The 8,546-nt window shown below is 36.3% G+C and overlaps 1 protein-coding gene across 2 annotated transcripts in view; it reads right to left on the bottom strand.

Annotated features, from left to right (window-relative positions):
- Positions 1–2,014: 2,014 nt before the first annotated feature.
- negr1 (neuronal growth regulator 1) overlaps positions 2,015–8,546 on the bottom strand; it is a 135,478-nt gene continuing 128,946 nt past the window's right edge. For both annotated transcript variants that reach the window (XM_019255005.2, XM_010729303.3), the window contains one exon: positions 2,015–8,546. This exon is cut by the window's right edge and continues 984 nt beyond it. The gene's annotated coding sequence lies outside the window, so the exon portion shown is untranslated.

The raw sequence follows: 8,546 nt of genomic DNA, 5'->3' as shown, positions 1-8,546 counted from the left end.
AAAAAGGGCTGTCCAGTGCGTCCAGGTCAGCTCTTTCTAAAGAATCTGCAGCACGGCCAATTGATCACGTAGTTAAATACTGAAGCTGCTTTTCCACCAAACTGAAGACGCATGGATGTTTTCTGATCTGAAGCCTCCAGTTGGGAGAAGCTACTTATAGCTGCAACAATGATTTATATCACAGTGTCTGATCTGGGAATGCTGTGGTTAATGTTTGATTAGCTCTGGACACAAAACTACTTTTTCTTATATTGGTCCTTTAATGATACATAACTTTGATGCTTATCTTTTAATTCAACGTGAACAAGAAGTCCTGAAAGTGCTATGGATTATCAAAGTGCTTCTGTTGCAGCTGACTGGCAGTTTTATAGCCGTTACGGTTTCTGTTCAGTATTTTTGTCAGGCCTATTTATCTACTCCTAAATTACTCTTGTTGGAGCATTTTCTGTAGGTACATTTTGTATTGCAGCTACAGTACCAGTCCAAAGTTTCTCATTCGATGGTTTATCTTCATTTTTTATTACTTTTTATTTTGAGGACATCTATGAAATAACATGATATGGGATAAAAATATACACTGTTGCCCAAAAAGTTGGAATAAAATATTTTTCTCATATCTCATACCTCTCCCTATGAAACGATTGTTGCCTTTGATTGATTGCGATGATGACTGTCTTTACTGACCAATCTCTTCCAAACATATCACAGTGAAAACTAAAACACAATGGGCAACAGTGTATATGTGGTATGTTTTTAAGATTCTTTAAAGAGACACTTTTTGACTTTGATCGAAGCTTTGCAGACTCTTCTCTCAATCAGGTAGTCACCTGGGATGGTTTTTGATTAAGAGGTCCAACCTCGGTGGAATTTATATGAGACCATCACTTGTGTCGTTCAGGTTGTAGTATTGTCCTACTGTCAATACTATATTTGTATTTACCTACTGTCGCAATCCATAATATGGCAACAACTGCTCAGTCAATGAGACATGAAGGTCTTTGAATGTGAAGTTCTTGCAAGCTTTTTATTGTTAATCAGGCTAGTCACTAGTACAACATTAAATGTGTTGAATACTATTTGGCTGTTATATATATACTGTATATACTATACTGTATATTTTACTCTTTACACGAATTCTGTTCAGTTCAATTGGATGATCCCATAACTTTTAATCTAGTGCCATCATCACTACATTTTAATTTGTCCAATACTTCAATTTATACCCAAACTAACGACATCTCTCTCAGCTTCAGCTGTTCTTAATGTTTAGTGCTAAACAGGAAATCTTAGCATGCCATCATGCTAGACTGACATGGTGCATATGGTACTGTAAAGCTTTCAGCTGCGTAGCATCAGAATGTTGTCACTGTGAGCATTTAATACCTCTATGTCTGAACACAGCCTCAAAGAGCCTCTACAGCTCGGGCTGTAGACGACGTTACTATGTTTGCTCTAACTATTGCTCATCGTATCTATTCTCACCTTTTCATGCAAGTATTTAAAAGACCAGCCGCCGACTTCAACTTTTTTATGAAAGTGTGTTTAGCTGAAGAGCTGTGCACCTCCATGTGTAGCTGAGCTTTTTTTTTTTTCTCTCTCTCAAGGACAGTCTGCTTTTCTCAGATTACTGTCCTGCTGCAGAGGAAGGAGTCAGAAGAAATGGGATAATGTTTTATCACTATTATTACTGCCTACCAAAGTCCATACATGTGTTTTAATTACTACTGAAAATCAGCATAAAACAAATAAATAAATAAATTCCCATCAAATGCATTTTTAAGGAAACCAAAACAGTTTTTAAAGACGAGTCGCCAGCCACATAAAGGAAACCACAAATGGATTGGACTCGGATATTTTTAGTCTGTACCATATTGTTATGAATAAATTATCCTATTCCAGAGTGGCTACAGAGTGAGTGCGTTCAGTCGAACCATTTTCTATTGAACACATATAAAAGTGTGACAGTGTCGCTGCTTTAAAGGTCACATCAGTTCAACACAAACACAGTCTACAATTCCATCATCAACTGCCATTTATTAGTATCAAACCACTGCTACAAAATTACATCAAACATGATGAAAATGGACTTGCATACGTGCTATACACAATGTAAGCTTTAAAGTAATTAAAGTACATGGATTTTCTTATTTCTGGACAAATATCAATATATATTTATATATATTATATATAGATATATCAATGCCACTTAAAGCCATATATATCATTCCAGTGATCTAGAGCCTATAAATGTACAACTATATCCCTGGTGGCTAAAGGACCATCATACACATTTGAGTAAACATTTCCGTTCCAGACTTCTCATCACATTATTTTTCAGCATGGTGATTTGAAGACTTAAATAAAACAAACAAATAACAAAATAAAAGTTCATATAGAAAAATTAGGATGTTCCCGTCAACCTTATAATGGCCACTCTGATTGATTTTTTTGTAAAAAGAACAAAAATGGCATACGTAAATATATTCAACTCACTTAAAACAAACAGAAGAAATGCTGCACCTCACACCTTGAACTCTACTAGAGGCCACTCCATTTAAACAAACACAACACTGAAGACACATAAGATGAACTGGTGCTACAAAGAAGTGATTTGTTGTGTCATTCAGTATATATGTATATATCTATATATATATAAAACAATGTGTAATCTGCCTTTTGAGGCCTGAAAACAAATAAAATAGGATTATATTTACTGTCAGTCAAATGGTGATTTTTTTCTTTATGGCAACCTCATTCAATCCTTCATGAAAACTGACAATTGCCCGGGAGCTTCACGTGAAAACACTTCGCAGTGTGTGATTCAGTCATCGGCGTCATGGAGAGACCTGGTTTAGATAGCTTGCTTTAAAACCCAGGCATTATCTCAGGCTCTGCATCATTGCTTGGCAACTTATTTTCCAGTTCAGTGGAAATAATGAGGGACAGGTTGACAAATACTTGATGCAACCTCTTTTTAAAATAGCACGTCCAACCCTACATTGGCAGCTGCCACACTATCAAAGATTTCAAAGAAAATTCACACCAGTCAGAAGTTACTCAATGTTTTTTTTTTTACCAATTGAAATGTTTGAGAAGCCTATTTTTTTTTCTTTTTCCATTTTGAACTGAATGAAAAAAAGAAAATTCAAGTTTATTGTTTATTTTTTTTTTTTCTTTCTGCCTCCGTTTGACAGGAGGGGTAGCTTGTGCTTGCTGTGCAACAAACATATCCACCATACTGAATGGTAGCACTCAAGAAACAGAGTTTTTTTTTGATAGTGACAACTCAGTATGCTGCTCAGGGAAGTAGGGTGGCGACTGCAGGAGCCGGAGCAGCAGCTCCAGTTTGTAGTATGGCACAATCTCCCAGTTAAAACAGACAAAGGCACAAGAAAGGGTTTCATTAATCGCAGGGTCAACTCTCCTCTCTGTTCATGGTGACGCCTTTGTGAAGTGCCAAACAACACATGGAAAATCATGCTAATCATTTCCATAACCTATAATATATGCTGCCTTAATTTCTCTGCGGGATAAATAAATTAACTTGCATTGAGCAGTCAAATCACAATACACTGTAAAGCATTATGTGCTGAAAACATACCCTGACAGCTTGAATATTTGTATTAGTTGCAATACAAAATGGCTCCTTGTCACTATTTATTTATGTTTGTCTTTTAAGACTGTAAATGCCACTTGCATTATATTGCCTCACCTCCCTACATCAGCTTTTGTTAGCAACACAGTATCTGTCATGATGTTTCCTACAGTGACATCCGGAGTCATCGGCAAAAATATTTCTTGCTGTTTGTTTAAACTGTTTTCTTTTCAAGCCATGTTTTTTATTTATTTATTTTTTTACTGCAGCAGGAACATTTGAGATAGAATCAGGTACAGTATGTCAATCACAAAAAAGATTAATAAACGTGTCTGTCAAACACATCCCTGCCCTTACTAAACAAATGAATCGTTTGCCTGTACAGTTTGACCTGATAATATCCAGGATGAAGATGATTTGAACCCTGCTTCGGTTTCCCTGCAAGATAAATACACACACTTACATTAATCTTTAACTATTAATCATAATTACTCTATGTTTAATTCATTTTTTTCTTCAATTTGTATGCTACGCTAGCTAGTGGTTACTTGTGTAACTTGGTTACATGTGTCAGAATAACTGTTAAACTTAATTATCTTTCATGAAACCTGTCTTCAAACAAGCACACATACATAGTATATGTATTTTTACAGGATGCTGAGATATTGAATGTTTGGTTGATGTTATAATTAGCCAATGTACTGAAAAAATGAGCAATAATTTTATATATATATCCTATTTTTAACAGCTTGTTGTGGCACCAATGCTCTAAATAAGGATTATGATTGATAAATACTTTAAAGGCACATTCAGTACAGTACTTGTCCCCCTCTAAGAGTTTAAATTGATGTTGATCCACAATGCAACAAATCCAAACTTTGTAATGAATTCAAACTGAACTGTATGATTCTGGTGAAGGGAGGTGGGCGCTTTGAAATGGACAATTTAAAAATTCAGGGTGGGGATTGTGGGGCCGTAATAATATGCGCTAGCATGAATATTTAAAATCCTCTTATCTTAAATTTAAAAGTGGAGAGATTTTTTTTCCCCCTCTGCTGTCAGCTGGGAGCGCGAGGTGAGGCAGTGATCTCTGCAGGTGGGTGGCGTGGCCTCTTTTCAGCGCGTGCATCAACATGACTTTTTCCAACTGAACTTTTAAGAGGTAGGTCACACAGCCGCGGATGTTTCAGTCAAAAGTGAATTCAGGTCATAGGATACTCGAAAGCCTTGCGCTGGCGGCTGCCGCTGGACCCCAGATGCATTATGGAACAAAATGAGTAGTGATTTATGTTTGTATCTGCAGATCATATATACTGAGCGACACACTCTCAGTCAATGATGACGACGCACTCCAAACAGTGGCTAATCCTATGTACTGTGGCATCTAGCCATCTGGGCTCAGGAGGATTTATAGTGTTTGAGGGCAGAGGGGAGGGGATCAAATATGCATGATACTGCAAAATTAAGATGACTCAATAACTCAAGCTACACTGTACGAACAGAGAATAGTCCCAGCAGTGAGCCAGTACGAGTTCAAAAGGGCCCAGTAGCACTTCAGTGCGGGGAACAAACAAAACCGTTAAAGTTTTACAAACATAATATTAAAATTATATGAGAACTGATATTAGATATGACTTCAGACACATACCATTGGATTCATTTTTACGACTAGATCATTTTTAGGAGGTAATAAAAATCCCGTGATCAAATATAGGATGATCAAGTTCACATCTTTGTTTTAGCAGGGTTTAACTGGGCCAATAAAATTATATTTTAATAAGTATTTTGCTTAAAGGCAACTTCAGAGAAGACCAATTTACTGTCACTCACTAAAGAATATTATATAGCTACATTACTGTGGTATAAATTTACTTTTTCATTACTCTAGACATTACATAATGAGTAGTTTTATAATAATGCTATATAGCTGCTACTTGATAATGACAAAATCTGGTAAATTACATATCAGATAAATAGTTGGTTCTAAATTCATCCAATTGTAATGTTAGCTATTTCCAGCTCACAGTTTTTACTGAAGTTTGTTTACTTTTCATTCATTTTAGTCATTTAATTTTCTAATATCTTGATTGAGATGATTAAAATATAAAATATTAGTGTAAGACGTTCTAATGGGGATTCTGGGATTATTCACTATCTAGCTAGCTTTAGCTACAACGTACCACGCTGGACGTGTGCAGTCAGTCAGTGTAAGGACCTGTTACTCAGCTGGTCTTTTTGAACCATCGGAGACTGGCTGAGCGTGCAGGTACCAGCTTGACAGTCAATCTCGGAACCCATCAGCGATGGTCAGATCACGATTTAGCCTCTGGGGGCAACGACCAGAACAGATATTGGATTTCCAGGCCAAGACTTCCTCTGTAGTCTGTGGTTAAATGATACATGATAGGTTCAGAGATTGTATTTTTTTGCAACCAAAGCCCACTTGAACATGACTGGTCAATGCTACTCGAGCTACAGGAACCAGAACACTTCCAGAGCACGTCTTGGTCCCTCACCTACAGATTTAACGTTTTATAGAGATTATGTAACGGTCCACACCTGATTTTGTAGTTTAGCTTACTCACAAAATAAATGTTGATACAGCTTATAAAATCTAAAAATGCCCTTAAAGGGGGACATCTGGGTGCATGGAGAATGAAGTGGCAGGATATGTTTTAAGGAGGACATTGTCGTAATGCCACTCAAAGCCTATCTCAGTGACACTGACAACCCCTTTGAGTGCTCATTAACTCAGATATGGGTTTATATTGTAACATGAAGACTTTTATTGCAAATAATAGTGGTTGGATAAAAGGGACTTGTTAATACCATTATTCAAAATAATTAACATCCAGTACATTTCATATGGAATACTAGCATGGTCTTAACTGCTTAGAGAAGCAACGAACATAACTCCAGACGGCCACCAATGTGCCACAATAATCATTATGATGCTGAACAGCAGTTGTTTTTAGTTTATCAGCAAAGTTGATTCAAATAAATCACAAACAAACATAGCCTGGTGGTCTGTAGGAGGTATGTATCTTTAGACCAGATTTAAAGAACCAAAGGATTGGAAAAAACTGTCCATTCATAAAAAGTATGAATATCTGTAAAATGGCCACCTCAAAAACACAGGTTAACTTTTGACATGCAGCACAACCATACTCTCTGCACATCGTCAAACACGCAAGTGTGTGAAAACTATGACTACACACTGGCTCTAAAGATCAAAAGGTATCCTATTTTCTCCAAATATACACACATTGATTCTGTTCTATAATACTGTTATATTGGTTCACACCCTCTCTTTCAAAAAGTAGGTAATTTTGATTGCAAACATTGTTCTTTTAATGTACTCGTCTGACAAAAAATCAACAACAGTTATGGCATCTAAATGAACCCGACAACATTATAAACTATGCCACACTGCGTCTCATTCAAATAAATGTCACATATCCAGTTTTACATGTTTCAAATCTATTTTTTTTATACATTGTTTTCATAAAGGAAGAGAATAAATATACTTCTGACCCATTTCATTTTACCTTAACATTTAAACAAGATCATATGGTGCAGTATTTTCATAATTTGAAAAACAAGCTGATAACAATATCAGTACCAACAACAAAATAAAAAAATAAAAAGAAAGAAAGAAAGAAAATGTTTAGCAAACAAGTCATCACAAAACGTAAAAGTAATAACAGTGTTTGTGCTTTAAGTCTTTTAACTGCGATGGCTATTTCTCTCTAGGTTTGCAGTTACAAGTTCATGTGAAAATACTGCGTGAGCTCGGGTACTGTTAGTCCCTCAATCACAGGGTCAAAATATAACACAAACCAAATCCAAAACAAAACCCGCAAACATGTTATCCTGTACGACAAATACTGCGTTTTCATCAGATGCAACCGGCTTATTTGAAAATACCTGTGAGAGCCGTAAGTTGAGAATTGTTTGTTTGTACTGAATATAATGCCTAATTTGAAAGATAAGTCAGCTATAGGTCTATGAACATTCAATAATCAGTAATATGTCAAACAAATGAGTTGTATCTTACCGAGAGCTTCTGGAAGTGTAATTTTAAAAGAGGTTCATTTAATGTCTATGGTACTATTAAGGCATTACAGTACAGTATTTGTGTTTACACCATGGACTGAAGATACTCGAGGATGAATATGCCATGACAGTCTTGTCAAAAAGTAAACCCTTATATTAACATTGTTTTTTTTTGTTCATTTCAGCGAACAAAAAGTCATATCTCTCATTAAATGACCTCATTGTTTAATTTATTCTCAACTCTGCCGGACGTTCACCGGCCCTGTGGACACTGTTCGGGTTTTTTAATAAAAATGAACCCTCGTGTTGGAGGAGCTGTTGGCACCTTAGGCCATGTTTGTAGTGATGAGCATGTTCAGATTTATTTTGTGTTCTGTTGCTCGTGATTGGGACCAACGCAGGTTTCATTATTGTTTTGTTCTTTTATGTACTGAACCCAATACGTTGGTGGCCAGAAATCATAAGTAACATGGCCTTTGGCTCTCTGGTACAATGATGTAGATATATTTATTGTAAAAGAGACTGTAATATATTTTAATATTGAATCGTGTATTGTAAAAGAAAAACAGAAGAATAAAATACCTTTCCCGGAATCCATTATTTAAGTACCGTGCCAAAACTTGAAGCCAAAAAACTTCAAGCAGCCTACAGTGTGCAGCTGTGGGTTTCCAGCCAGTGCATGATCAGTAGGTACGCAGCAAATTCAAAGACACAACCCTCCGCTCAGACGCCCACTGGAAGTGGCAACTGCATCTTTAAGAGAAAAGCTTACAACATTTGATTTTGGGTTCTGCTTTTTCTTCCAACACTCACATGTGGACTCACTGGAAAAAAAAAAGAACTATGGAGTATATACTGTATTATTTATATTTTCAAGAAAAATGTAAACATAGGG

Source organism: Larimichthys crocea, chromosome XVII, assembly GCF_000972845.2.
Source record: "Larimichthys crocea isolate SSNF chromosome XVII, L_crocea_2.0, whole genome shotgun sequence".
Classification (NCBI taxonomy): domain Eukaryota; kingdom Metazoa; phylum Chordata; class Actinopteri; family Sciaenidae; genus Larimichthys; species Larimichthys crocea.
Note: the sequence above shows the minus strand (reverse complement) of the source record. Positions and strands in the feature narration are given on the sequence as shown.